At 34.6% G+C, this 14785-nt stretch overlaps 2 protein-coding genes across 2 annotated transcripts in view; one reads left to right on the top strand and one right to left on the bottom strand.

Annotated features, from left to right (window-relative positions):
• LOC129263015 (aldehyde dehydrogenase, dimeric NADP-preferring-like) overlaps positions 1-3956 on the bottom strand; it is a 30135-nt gene extending 26179 nt beyond the window's left edge. The window contains exon 1 of the mRNA XM_064100760.1: positions 3731-3956. The gene's annotated coding sequence lies outside the window, so the exon portion shown is untranslated. The remainder of the gene's footprint in view (positions 1-3730) is intronic.
• An 8075-nt stretch (positions 3957-12031) lies between these two features.
• The window catches only part of LOC135154507 (uncharacterized), a 58869-nt gene continuing 56115 nt past the window's right edge, over positions 12032-14785 (top strand). Inside the window, exon 1 of the mRNA XM_064100758.1 lies at positions 12032-12190. The gene's annotated coding sequence lies outside the window, so the exon portion shown is untranslated. The remainder of the gene's footprint in view (positions 12191-14785) is intronic.

The raw sequence follows: 14785 nt of genomic DNA, 5'->3' as shown, positions 1-14785 counted from the left end.
GGTTAATTATGGAAATTTTTCAAATCCCCTCTTCTAACAAATTCTTATTTGTCGGACTTCTGATTTCAAATTTGTTTTTTTTTTCGGAGGGGGTGGGATCTATTTGGTATGAGCTTCACCAAAGCTGTGCAAATGATATCGAAATTATAACTAGAAAACAGATTGTCACAATTTATAAGAAATTTATTAAAAAATAACAATATATTTTGATTTTTGGGGGCGGGTGTGGGGGGTATTTCTTATTTTTTCTACAATCTGGTCGAGCTACATTACATGAGGTTCGCCAACTTTCTACACAAAATCATTAAATATTATTTAAAAAAATGAAAAGACATTTTTTTGAAAATAAACAAAAATTATAGTTTTAATTGTTTTTTTTTTGTTTTTTTTCTTAAGTAGTGTTTTTTTTTTTAATAAACTTTAACTCTGAAAATTTGTTAACTAATTGGCCTTGTTTTCTTTCGTTGTGTTAAACATGTTAAAGGCACGGGATCTACAGAGCAACTGTATTAGTGCAGTGAGGACAAGACATCTCAGAACCAACATACAGCTGACAGCAGCCCTTCAAGAAGTACTTTAAGACTCTGATATGGGATTCACCATTACCACAGCTTCAGGTAGCTTTCCATGCTTTATCCATATTCTATATGGAAATAGTGTGCCAGTTTTTACTTTATCATGTCAGTTGTAACCGATTTTTCCACGAATTAATTGCCGTTTTATAAGATATTGTTTTAAAATTTATTTTACCACTATTAGTACATGAAATCTAGAATTATGGAAAACATAAAAAAATATAAAATGATAAAAAAAATAAGAAATGAAAAAAAATATATAGAATTTGGATAAAGGCTCATGCAGAGAAATCTTTTTGCAAGTGATATATCAAATTAAACATTTAAATATGAACATCTCATGAATTTTGGAGGGATTTTTTTACCCAACAATAGTTAAATCTAATTATTTTTGGTAGAAAATAATGACATCAGGGAGTACTTCCACCTTTATTAGAAATACAAGTAACATTTACACAAAGCCAAAGAGTGAAACGTTAATGTATTTTAAATATCATGTTGTTGATAAATGTCCATGAATCATGAAGAAATGAGAGTGTAATGTGACTGTTTTTATAACACATTAATATCGGTGAACTTTTCAATTACATTCATCAAACATGTAGATTTGAGTCATCGGAACGTGGCATTTTTAAGACTGGAACATGAAGAAAGCAAACAATGCAGAAGAAGAAAATTATCCCCTTTGGTGAACCCTGCTGACATAGTCTCTCAGATACTCCCAGATAAGCTATCAACTGGATTTTCCAAATAGAGGGAATATGATATATGGAAAGATCTTAGATGAGGACAAGGCACCTCGCGGCCTCCCCGGAAGGAGAGGAAATTTAACAATGAATACATGTTTTACTTTGAATGAACAAACTCTGAAGTTTTTCGATAAAAAAATCAAACTTAATTTGTAACGTTTGCTAACCCATTAGAAGGATGTCATTGTAGAAAATTGAAATGCGGTAAGTTTGCTGCTGTATTAAGAAGTTTGTGATAATGTTAAACACACACACTAAGGAGAGATTATCGTGTTTTATATCATTTTTAGTGCAAATTTGGACAGTGGAGAGCGATGCACATTCCTGAGTTTTGCTAATACTGCTGCATAGAAGAGAGTAAATGTATGTAGTCTCTTCCATATCAAGAATTAAACTCTGATATTATTTTTTTATTCAAGCATAGGATGTTTACAACGCATATCATTACACACGTGTACAGAGTGTAGCAGAGAAAAGATGACTATGTATTTGTTAGTTATAATACCTGTCGTATTAATATGTGGAGCCAAGTTTTTATGCACAGTTTTATTCTTCTTTTCAAACGAAGTGACCTAAAAAAAATCCTTCAGTAATCCAGATAATTTGGCAGCAATTTGTGAAATATATTTTCATGACTACCCCATCCCTAAAAAGAAACCAAATGTGGCCCATTTCATTAAATATGGATATGATCCCTTGCTCGAATGAAAACTACCATGAAAACAGTGAACCTTCTGCTTCCTGATTCGCTAGTTCAATGAACGTTGATATTTCATCAAGAGTTGCTGTCATATTAAATCTTTATGAAATGTAGCTCGCATCAGCTTTTCACTTTTGTGTATTGCCACCGAAAAAACTTGGTTTTGCAAAATTGAATTTTGTTTGTGGTTATTTTCCAAAGCTTAAGCATGATTTCTTTTAGATTTTACTTTGCGAGAAAGTGACGTATGGACAAACAGCATGGTGGTGTCTTTTTTTTTTTTTTGGGGGGGGGGGTTAAGGGCAGGGACAAATCTAGGATGGAGGTGGGCAGGGGCTTTGGCCCCACCTTTTTTTCCCCAGAACGCATGTATAAACATGTAAAAAATTACCATTTGATTGTGATTTTTTTTTGCATGGACAGCCCCTCCCATTTTCAAAAAATGTTCTGCGGCGCCTGTGGGGGTGGGCGCCCCCCCCCCAACAACAAAAAAATCAGATGAATAACCCAACCCCATCTTCCCCTGGTCATTTGATCTGGGAACCTCCTCTCATGTTAAAACTACGCGCTATGACGAACTATATATAGTATGACAAATAGTCTCCATAAGGGTTTTTTTTTGCATGTAATGTGAGTGTGTGGGTGTGGGTTCTAGTGTGGGTGTGGTTGAATATGTAGAATAATTTGTTTTATTGTATTCGCCTAGCTGTGTATATATAAAAATCATGTCTGCACTACAAAAGATCACCTCGCCTATGCCAGGTATGTTGGGCGTTACAAAAGAACCAACATTTCCCTATCATGAAAAGATGAATAATAAGCCCGACTACCATGACGACCCATACAGCCAGGCAGGGGGGGGGGGGGTACCCCTGATTCAATTGGCCATATCTCTAATTCAAATATGAATTAGACTCTAATATTTTGTATACACATTGTACATGTGTCCATGTACCAGAAAACATAAAAAAACCAAAATCCACAATTTCACCTATAATACCCATTTTCCCAGGATGGCCCACATATATATGTTAGATAATTCTTGACAAACATCCTCCATATTTTTTTTTCAATTTTAGTGGAGGGGCCATACGGAAGTCTTGCCCTTTTTTTGGTTTACTTTTGGGTGTTTTTGGTACCCAAACCTCCACTCATCCAGGAAACAATTTTCTACTTCATCATTTTCTGGTTACTTGATACCTTTCGATATATTTTGTGTAAAACATTCAATGTAATAAATATGTATTCCGTTTCCACATTTGTTCGCCCAAAGTAAGAACTTATATTTTCTCCCAATGGGAGCCTAATTTTCTACAAGCTCTGCTTTTTATTTAGGCTCCTCACTTTTTTTACATTTTGTAGTGTACCTTATGTTTAAATACTTTATGATAGATATTTAATTTGATCTTTGATACACTATGTTTACAAATACATTTGTTATGTATATTATGTTATTTGTTTTAAAAGTGGAATCAATAAATGAATGAAAATGAATGAATGAACAAGGTTATATCTACATGTATAGCCAATATAACTTTGTTCTCGGCAGCATATCAGGCAATGGACAAAATATTAATTGCTCCTAGCTTCCACATCCCTCGTCCCAAGTATTACTAACTAGATCTAACGTCAGAGGTATATCAATAATTCATCGAGAATGTAAATAAAAAAGGGCAAATTAACATAAATAATGAAATAAAACTCACAAATTTTTTAAGCGTGACGATAAATCTTCTTATTGGCCGCTTCTCTGGTGTTCAATGGTGACAAATCGAAAAAGAAACAAAAATCGCAAGAAACCATAGAGGTTTATCACATGTTTGGACGAAACCTTACCCGTGATGCATTCTGGAAGTCTCGATAACTTGGGAAATTTTGTTTTGTTTTGTTCCGTTTATCACTTGTGCTCCTTGCCCCTTTTCATTCTGAAAACGTTCTTATCTCACATGTTCTTACCTGCCTCACAATCTCAAATTACTATTCTGAAAACATTATCTTTTTATCTTATCTTTCATGCTTTATATTGCTTCCTATGCTGAGCGCGTAAATTTATAAATAGTGCATATAATGCCAAAGTGCGCTATTTAAAAAAGATAAGAACATATTGTAGATAAGTGGTATTCTGAAAAAGTTCTTGTCTTTTATCTCTAATATCTATGATGTTTACGATAGCTAGAGGGTTATCACATCTCTTCCTATTTTTAACAATATTTTTCTTTGTTTTTATGCATCAATTCTTCTTTCTTTTCTGCATTTTTATTTTCCATTTTCGTTCTTCTTTTAGTTTTCTTTCTTTCATTTTTTTCTGCATTTTTTAGTGAATGAATTCTTGTTCAATGTAATGAAATGTAATTCATATCAAAATCACAACAAGGGAAAGACTAGGCACCTAAACTATTTTACACGCAAATCGACGTGAAGTGTCTAATCTTTTCATTGTATAGACTTTGGTAGACAGTAGTATTATTGATGTTCGTTAAAGCTTGTACTGCAGGTTTCGTCCCAGGTACGTATATTTTTCCTTTTTTTTTTCATTAGTCATCGTTTTTGCAAAAAAGTGTTATCATTGCCAATAATAATCTTGAATTATGTTTTTGAAGGTATTTCATTTATTGGTGCCCATAATTAGTCAAGTAAGAATTGCGCATTCAAATAATTTAGACACAGTTATAAAACTACCGAGGAGCTGAATATAAGGTTGTGAAATTTATTAGCGCCACCAACGGGCTTCCTTGTATTTCTGTAGAAGAGACAGGCAAAGTCACTTTCCACAAAATTCCAGGCCGAGGAGAGCAAATTTGCTCTTTTTTGTACGATTTTTATTTCCAAATTAAATTTTATATTGCTACTTACCGGAAAGAGCCCCAGTGAGTAGCGAGGAGTTTCGGCAAATATTACTACTGCAATGAAGCGATGTTTGCTGACTAATAGAAATCCAGGGTCAAACGCGGTCCGGTGTACGAGGTTAGTATAACATTACTAACCTCGTATGTGAGTGGACAGGCTGCACTCACACCACTCACACAAGCATGCGAGGTTAGTTGTACTAACCTCGCACAACGCATGTCATTTCATAATGAATTTTGACGTTTTCATTCATCACAACAATGTGATAGAATAAAACACGCCAAAATCTTCTAAATTTATTAATTAAAAATGTGGTCGAAATTATTTATAAAAGTGATTTTTAACGCTTACCTCCAAATCTCGGCCAAGATACTCCGTCCGATCCTTAATACTGCGGTGAAAATTACGCAAACAACAATCGAAATGCGAATTTCTCCTATCGACCAGTCTCGATTCAAGTCGTCGGCGCATAATAGAAAACTGAACAAAAAAAATCAACAGGTTGCATCTCATTTTTTTTTTCTAATGATATTTTATTTTCTTCTTACAATCACAATTCATATAAATAAAGATTCTTTGCATGTATACAATAATTAAACAATCAAACAAATAAATATATGATGAAAGGGGACTGAACGAGCAAGATGTCTTGCGAGTGCAGTCGGGAAAGTGGGATGATGAGGCTAGTTTATCGAGGGTGCAGACATAGGCGGCGGAAGCGGGGATGGGGGGGGGAAGGGGGGTTGTGTCCCCCTAAATTTGAGGTGGGGAACGTCACCCCCTCAATTTTTTGTTGATAACCCTTTTTTTCTTGCTTATCAATTTTGTTTCCTGCGCCCGCCCCCCAAAAAAAATATTCAGGTGGACCCCACCTAAAATTTGTGTGGTCCTGCCCTAAAAGTTGGGTTGATTACTTTTTTTTTTTTTGCTTATCATTTTTGTTTCCTGCACCCACCCCCCCCAAAAAAAAAATTCAGGTGGACCCCCCCTAAAAGTTGGGTTGATAACTTTTTTTTTTTGCTTGTCAAAAAATGCTGAGCGCCTAGAACGCAACCAGCAGTACAGCTGATCCGACGTAAACAAGCAAGTTTATTAAATAATATAGCGCCCTCTCTTTGCGTATAGAGAAAACAGGCGAATCTGGTCCATGCCACCCACGGCTACATCTCAGCCGCCGACTACAGAATAATTGAAGGCATGGCGCATTCAACAAATAACGTTAATTTACGAAAAATTAATACGAGGACTTACAGAATGAAGTCCTCCTACGAAACTTACAAAACGATGTGAAGTCAATTCCTCATAAGTTGATGAATATCCCTCAAAATGCGTCATTTAAGCGTTGATTTTCTTCTCGTTGAAAAAATACGAGAGCTACCTTTCTAGCTCTCAAATTTTTCGTCTAATGAGCGAAAGAGGGCGCGCGATTTATCTTCATATCAAACTCAAAGACACTACAATTGAAAGACTAGACACAAAAAATATCTTACACGTAAATCGATGCAAAGCGTTACGCGAAGTCGGCAAAGTGTTCAATCTTTTTACTGTAAAGACTTTGGTGGAACGTTAATTGACAAACGAACGGTAGCACTTGCGGGGCTTTGTTCAAGGTACATAGAATTTTCTATATTTTTTGTTTAATTTGTCATCGTTTTGAATATTTTCCAAAAAGTATTATCGTCAGCAAAAATAATAAAAAAGTACGTTTTTTAAGTTATTGCTTTTATTGGGGTCTCTATTTTATCAAACAATTATTGGCATTGCGCATACAATGAATCATGAATCTAGTTTAAAAAATACCACCAAGCTGAATTAAGGTTGCGAACTGTATTAGCGCCACCAAAGACCTTCCTTTTATTTCCGTGGAAGAGACGTGCGAAGCCACTTTCCAGGCGGAGGTAAGCGATTTTGCTCTTTTTCGTGTCCTCTTTAAATTAAAAAAATATGTTAAAAATTGATAATGGAACGCTTTCTACCAGAAAAAGCGCTGGTGAGTAGCGGAATGGGTTTCGGCTAACATCATTCACGTTATGAAGCGATGTTAACGACAACTCTAAAATCCACTACAAAAACACGTTGGTTGTGCGAGGTTCGTATAGCATATACTAACCTCGCAATAGTGTGAGTGGTCCATGCCCTCTTCGACATCAAGAAAAATCATCGATATAAATTACCAGAAACTTGAGAAAGACAGAGGAAATGAAATTGGCTTCATATCGTTTTGTAAGTTTCATATCCAAAGCTTATCTGATTTAAAATCTCTATCTAGTATTGCTAATTTAAAAAAAAATAGCCCTAAAGCCGGTATTGCAACTGCAAGTGCCGTGCCAGTGGTTATCCTGTGGCTGTGCACGGCGGCGGTAATGTACGTATACTATGGGCCACTCCTAGTACCAATGAGGTCCAACATTACATGTATGGACCTCATAGGCGACATCAGTAGTATTTTTGGTTAGAAATCTCTGAGAACAGGATATTTATATATTATATCACAAGTACAAGCTATATTCCTTTCTCTTATTTAAATTATAATTTTATAGTGTAAATGCATCGTTAGCAACAACAAAAAATGAAAGAAATGAAGGGGAACTTACATTTTCACGGCTTTTTCCTGATTTTCTGGGCAGCTGCTCTTCTCTTCTGACTCGCGATCGAAGCTGATATGAAGATCACGTGATTCGCGTTCTCGTCAGCTGATCGGTTGGTTATTCTTTTCGTCAGACGTTAATAATATATATTTTATAATGCTAGCATTCATCGCTAATTTAGGTGAAAGAGATTGAAGTTAAACAGCGCCAGGTCGGAATCATAATTATTTTGGAAGAGTGTATTTATACACTCGATCTCATACCTGACGTAGACGGCGCTATTCAACAAATGCACAATCTTCAATATAAAAAATAAAACAGAAAGAACGCCTTGAACACAGGCCAAAATGCCTAACGATTTCTCCGCGGCATTAACAACTATCGTAAAGGGCGCTCCATTTATCAATAAAGATGGATGCTAAGCTGTCTATGGCCTAGGGCATGGCGACAAAATTTGCCGCAAATATTTACAAAGAATTGTGAGAAATGGTCTGAAAATGCAACAAAAGAACCGGTGAGTACCGATTAAACATTATCAATTTATTTAATAGAACATATTTAATGACTACAATGTAACAATTTCTAGATAATATTGCTTAGTCAGTTAGTTCTAAGCTAGGGCGGCCCAAATGCGCGTGAGTGGAGTCCCAGTTTATTAGCACGGGTAAGTATTGGGGTGTCGCCTAGAGTGACTATGGGCACTCACACGTATTGCGAGGTTTGTATAAACTATGCTGGGATCTCACTTCTGATGTCAACTACACCCGACTTCTATGGTTTGATTTTTCTGTGCGAGGCGGCATGTAATGAACGGCTTGGCCTTGCCCTTGGGTGGACAGGCTGTGGCTCCTTAATTACATTCATGCATTACAATAATTACGACACGGTTTTAAATAGCATGGGACTGTGATTTGTTTTTACTACGAAGTCGCAGCTCAGATCACATCAGCTTTTTCTTGAATAAGTTGCGTTACAATAAATCGAACTTTTGATTCAATGGCACTTACACGTGTGTTAAGGCAAACAGTCAATGAGGAAAATAACATTATTCAAACGAAATGCTAATAAATAACGGTTTATTTCAGAGGCCAAATGCAGATCTTACCAAAGAAATTTCTCGAGCAGAAGCAGAACTCCATACCGTGTTTACCTTTCAATAGAGGGCGCACTTGATATCGGCATGGAATTCTTTTTCTTCTTTCTGTCTTGATATCATGCCCATGTCCCCATGTAGGCCTATTATATTATATTTGATTTGATTTATTGTATTCTTCCGCTTTCATGACATTCGTTTGCAATACAATTATCATTACGTAACAAACATAATATATCGGTAATTAATTTTGGTATGAATCATAAAAAAATACTAAATAAAAAAGTCATTCTATATAAACAAGTATGATCAACTACCAACAAAAAAAAAAAAAACATTTTTACAGTTTGCAGGAGAGGAATTGTCATTATAAGCAGATTGCTTGAAAAAATGACAACCCCGGAATAAATGAACAAATAAATTATGAAGCAGAAAAGAAATGCTCTTTTGTTCATAATTTTATAATGATGAAGATGGAGATGATATGAATGAGGATATGGTGATAATGATGAAAATGAAGGCCATGCCAGTGAGATGATGATGATTGATTGCATAATGGTTAGTCGCGTGCATTTGAGTGTCCGAAAGTCCACACACACAGCTTCAACACAGGGAACAGTGGTTTTCATGAACGTAATATTGCAGAAATCCGGGAATATCTTTATAACTATTAATTATCTCACACCAGATTGATAATAGTGTGAAAATCTTTATCATATTCCATTAATTTGAGGTAAATATTATTACGATTAATTAACTATTTACGTCTCGCTGTTCATTTGAAAGTGTCCATGTTTACAAATCTTGCTATGGCAAACTGTTTGAAACCACCCGTATTTTCGAGACACAGGCACCTTTGTTGACTGGAATATCCCTAAGGGTAAAAAAGGTCAAGATTGATTGTCATCTCAATGCTAAATAGATTACCTACATTTTGATGTATACATCTTTATGACTGGTATAATGGTTACATCTCATTTTCTCCCAACTTTGAGATCGAGCAGGCAGAACATGCATGGCATATTTCTGTTTACAACGTCACGTGACTATACGTTTATAGTTTCCGTTCCTATAGACCCTTTTCATTTGAAACAATTAATACAGTCCAAACAAACTTAACTAACGCATTTAATGTTGAAAGTAACAATGTTCTTGTACTATAAAGCTTTGCCTACTGATATTTATAATATAGCTACAGTTTGAGGGAGTAAATATCGAGTCCTGAATTGATTTTGATTTGCAATAGGGTCTGCGTAAGTATACTTTATACTAGCAGGCAAGCAGTAAACCAAATGAGCGAACATGACCGAGACTAACAAAAACCATTATGATTTACTTATTGATTGATTGAATTTATTCTTCTTCATTTCAAACAAAGTGACAAAGTAAGTAGGAACAGATCAGAATATGAATAAAAAGAAATGAAAAAAGGGAACTCACTGGAAAGTAAGAAAGCATCGTTCGTTTATGTGAGTCCCCTGAAATAAATAACTTATTAAAATTTATCAATTACAAATAGAAATTAAAAATGTTCAATAGAACAATTGATTGATTGATTGATTCTTTATTTCCATGCAAAAAAATGATCATATAACATAAAATATAGTGCCAATTTTTTTCACGGTAAAATAACAATAAATAATCATTGCATGGGAGGGGACAATTATAAGCACAAAGGCTTCAAAAAGGACGCCCCTCAAGAAAGACTACGGCTCTGAATATAAATCAATATAAGTCCATAGTTAAAAAAAAAAACTGGGCGTTGTGGCGTGCGCCTGTAATCCAAGCTGTGGGGAAGTTACAAATTGATGCAGAGGTTCGAGCCCCGGTCACGTCTTTCGGATGGTGACGTTAAAGGTCGGTCCCAGACGTAAATAATCATATCTGATTGAAACACGTCTGACAAAACTCAAATACACACAGTTAAAAATTACAATAAAAGCAGGGCAAAACGGAAAACACATCAAGCATGTCTAGAATAGTCTAATGATAAACACACCAGCCGCGTATCGATTAATATATGTTTAACATAGATACGTCGTATAAAATAGAAATGAGTTTTATTTGGATTAATGTAAGAGGGTGAAAAAAGAATATCCCTGCGAATTTCATTAACATCGAGAGCTACACAGTAGAAAAGGCTTATATAACGCTGTTTAATCATGAACCTGTAGTTTAACAGGTGAAAACAAACATGCATAATTAATGTAGTGAGAATTAAATAGTAAGAATCAAACTTTATTGTTGAAGATTTTAAACATGTTGAAACTGTTTTAACAACACAGTAAAAATATCACGTTGTTTCAGCCTGTCACTCTAACAGCAAGTTGTTTAAACTTGTTTAAAATTGTTTAATCTTTTTAAACAACTTGTTTAAAAAGTTCAAACAGTTGTTTAAAAAGTTTAAACAGTAGTTGTTAGAGTGACGGGCTTAAACGACGCGCTTAATTTTAAACAGCGTTTTTACAGTGAACAGTACTTAAAGGTTCATAAAATTATAATAAACAGTGCAGTTGTATACAAATTATAAACAATGCTTTTCCTATATAAATTTGAAGGAAGGTATCATGACATTTCAAACTGTCACTTGATTTCACAATACATTAACATGCAGTGGCAGATCTAGCTTTCTGCTAAGTGGGGGGTTTGACAATTTGGTTTGACCCAATAACGATTAGCCGAGACGTAGTGGCCCATATTCTGAAGTCGGGTTTAAATTAAACCCTGGTTTAAAGTTGTGGTTTAACTATAGAGAGCCAATAGTGACATAAATCTCTAACATTATAATTTCAATGTGTCAGGTAATTTTTCTCTCAAATCATTTTAACTGTTGCGGAAGGGTAGATAAGATAGCTTTCTTCACCATTCACGAGCCAGGAAAGTGTATAGTAAATGTAAGAAACATACAATGTAAGGAAAAATGTGACGTATTTGGCTTTCCATAATATTTGCACAGAGTTATAGACCATGGTTTGAGTTAAACCTGACTTAAGAATACGGGCAAATGCGTCCTATACCCCCCCCCCCCGTAGATCCGACTGGGTGATTTCAAGTCCTGTGTTGCCTAGGTGTTGGCGGTGTTGAAATTTTGATTGCTTCCCCTAGCTCCAAAACTTATTCACAATTTGCAATTAACTGATCCACATCACATTATCGACACCTCAACAACTGGTGAGTGACTTTTCGGGACCATCTTCATTTTATGTTTGGTGTTGTAATCGTGTAAAAATTTACCTAACACCAACGCCAAAAGGTCAACACTGAACTTGAAATCACCAATGTTTTGCCTGCGCAACTCCACTCTCGTAAACAGGGAAGGGATGTTAGAGTTTGAATTCACACTTCCTTTTTAAATATTACTGATTTAGGGAGCCCAAGGTGAGGGTTTTAAACCCATACCCTCCTGCAAATGGTAGATCGTCTTGTGAGACCCTTACAATTTTTTGTTCGTATTTCGGATTTCGTTGGGGAATCCCCACACCACCAAGCCCATTAGCCCAACTTCCGCCGCGCTGCATGATATCGTTTACCAACGAAAACCAGCTTATATCACTCTCAACCTGTGGATTACACACTATTATAAATCTATTTTTTCAACTGCACAGTGCACACTCTGGTTCAAGTTGCACTGCAAAAGAGTAAGTTAGAAAATATCATTTTAATCCTTTTTTTTTTCTTTTGTGTATCCATTTCGAATAGTGACGCAATTTTTTTTTGGGTGAGAAATCGCATAATGCTGTGTTTATAGTCTACGCCTATGACCTGTATACAAGGCGCTGATATTTTGGCGCCACATTGCTCACATGACGATGGATAATTATTATCGGCGTGCGTACAGGCACATTGAATTGAATTTATTAGCAAATATCACTGTCAGGTACAATTACATGTAAAAGTACATCACATGATATATGAATAAAACATTTGCTAATTGGGCTAACATAATAGCAAGATGCTAATCGAGGTTAGCCCCAAATAATGTCATTATCATATAGTTTGAACACTTGATTATTTAACTAAATCACAATATAATACATCAATTTCAGTACTATTCAGTACAATTGTGATCATTTTGAGTGAACATATTTACACTATTTACATGAAGAAATATCCGAATTCTTCACAAAAATCTTTACACAAAATTATTTGTTTTCAGGTAGTGCATACCAAATTAATTATTAATTCTACTTATTACTGTTGCAGACAATTGCGATCGTTTTTAGTGAACATATTTACACTATGTACAAGAAAAAAACATCTCAATTATGCACAAAATCTTTATACAGAATTATTTGTTTTCAGGCAGTATTTACCATGCCAAATTAATTATAATCTTCAGTAGCATTAGTTTTAACTATCTGCTATCTTGCGACTGGGATTGTTTCTAATATTACTTGGCAGATGATTCCATAAAGTATACATGGTATAAGGACCAGAAAATGAAATTGATTGTTTTCCCAAATTGGTTTCATTTGTTAAGATTCACATTTCTACATGGTCTATGAATGAAAAATTAATAATCACTAAAACTATGCGACAACCCTTTTATTAAATTGTGCATAAATTATCCTACCATATATTGATATTGTTTGAAAATATCGAGAATATTTAGATCATAAAGTAAAGGAGCAGAGTGATATTGTATGATGATTGAACGTCATTATTTCTAGCTATTATTTTTTGAAGTAATAATATAGGGTTCAGGGCTGTTTTTGCACGTCCCACCTCAAACTTCCAGACCATAATTTATGTTATATGTGATAAAATAAATGAGTTGTATAACATAACTAAGATTTTCTTTGTTACATAATTCCTCAATCTATAAAGTATTTCAATATTTTTGCTTAGCACATTGCAACAAAAAATTGAATACTTTATAGATTGAAAATTAATTCAAAACTTTGAAAAAAAATAGGAAGGCACTCAAATAGATAAAAAAATGTTTTTTCATCAAAAACTAGTTGTGAAAAATTATGCATAGCCTACTGTGGCAACTATTGGCTCACATTATTTTCAAAGTAAAAAGTCGAGTCGAAAAGAGATTACTAACAAAATACATTATATAACCCATATTTTTTATGGAATCGTTGCGAAATGCGGATCTTGTGAATTTTAGTATACGAGTTTTCAATTTTTTATTTTCAATATCTATATATCCCAATTTTCAATTTTTTAAATAGAAATTACGGTATTCATGGTATTTAAAAGCACTTGTTCACCTCGCCAACACTTTCAGTTCAATATAAATGAGAGAAAACCGTAATTAAATTCGGGGGTAAAGTATGAACATTATGATATTTAAAATAATGTTTGATCAATTGCTTCATATGTATGAGCATTACAACACTGTCACTCTGCAGATTGAGACGTTGCTATCGAAATTTCATTGTTTCTTTACATTTTTCGGTCAGCTATATTAATTATAAATTTTGGGAATTAAAATTTTTTGCCTTTAAATTGAAATTGGGCCCATAAGACCCTAAGTTGACCCCATGATTCAACCAACGCTTTGAGATCACCACCGTATTGCCCGTATTCTGAAGTCAGGTTTAACTTATAGACCGACGTCTAATTCTGTGCTAAAATTATGGGAGCCAACATTAAAAAAAATCTGTTTATATTGTATATATCCTAGGTTTACTATTTTGTTTCCTTTTGCTTTCATATACGGAAGAAAAATACGTCAATTATAATTCCCAGACAATTATGAACAATTTGGGTGTCATGTGAGTTAATAAGTTGAATGTGCACTGTTATGGATTTGTCCCCAATTGGTTAGGGTCTAATTAAACCTGACTTCAGAATACAGGCCTATGACTCGAGTGGTGTCCTGATAATCACATACAAATTTTATATGTTTATTGTGTGGATTTTGCACCCACCAGGAGAAAATGACTCTAAGCACGTACGTTGTCAAAAATAGTTCCAAAATAATTTTACCATTTTATTTTATTAATGTGGGAGCTACATATTGAAGATTGTTAACTCTATTTTCGGGTTTGACCCAACACAGGTCAAGCACAGACACAGGAATGAGACATCTAGTTCCCACATTAATTTTATTTGTATCTCAGACTCTAATTAGGACAAAAATGTATGAGGATATTATATATTGTAATTGATTTCTAATGAATATTGAAAGATTCGGTTGCATTTCCATAAAAGTGTTGACTAGAATTTGTGTTGATTCTAAACCTGTGTACGATTGATATCGCCCAATAACTTCAAATTGA

The sequence above is a fragment of the Lytechinus pictus genome, chromosome 6, assembly GCF_037042905.1.
Source record: "Lytechinus pictus isolate F3 Inbred chromosome 6, Lp3.0, whole genome shotgun sequence".
NCBI lineage: Eukaryota > Metazoa > Echinodermata > Echinoidea > Temnopleuroida > Toxopneustidae > Lytechinus > Lytechinus pictus.
The sequence above is the reverse complement of the archived record's forward strand: the minus strand, read 5'-3'. Positions and strand labels throughout refer to the sequence as shown.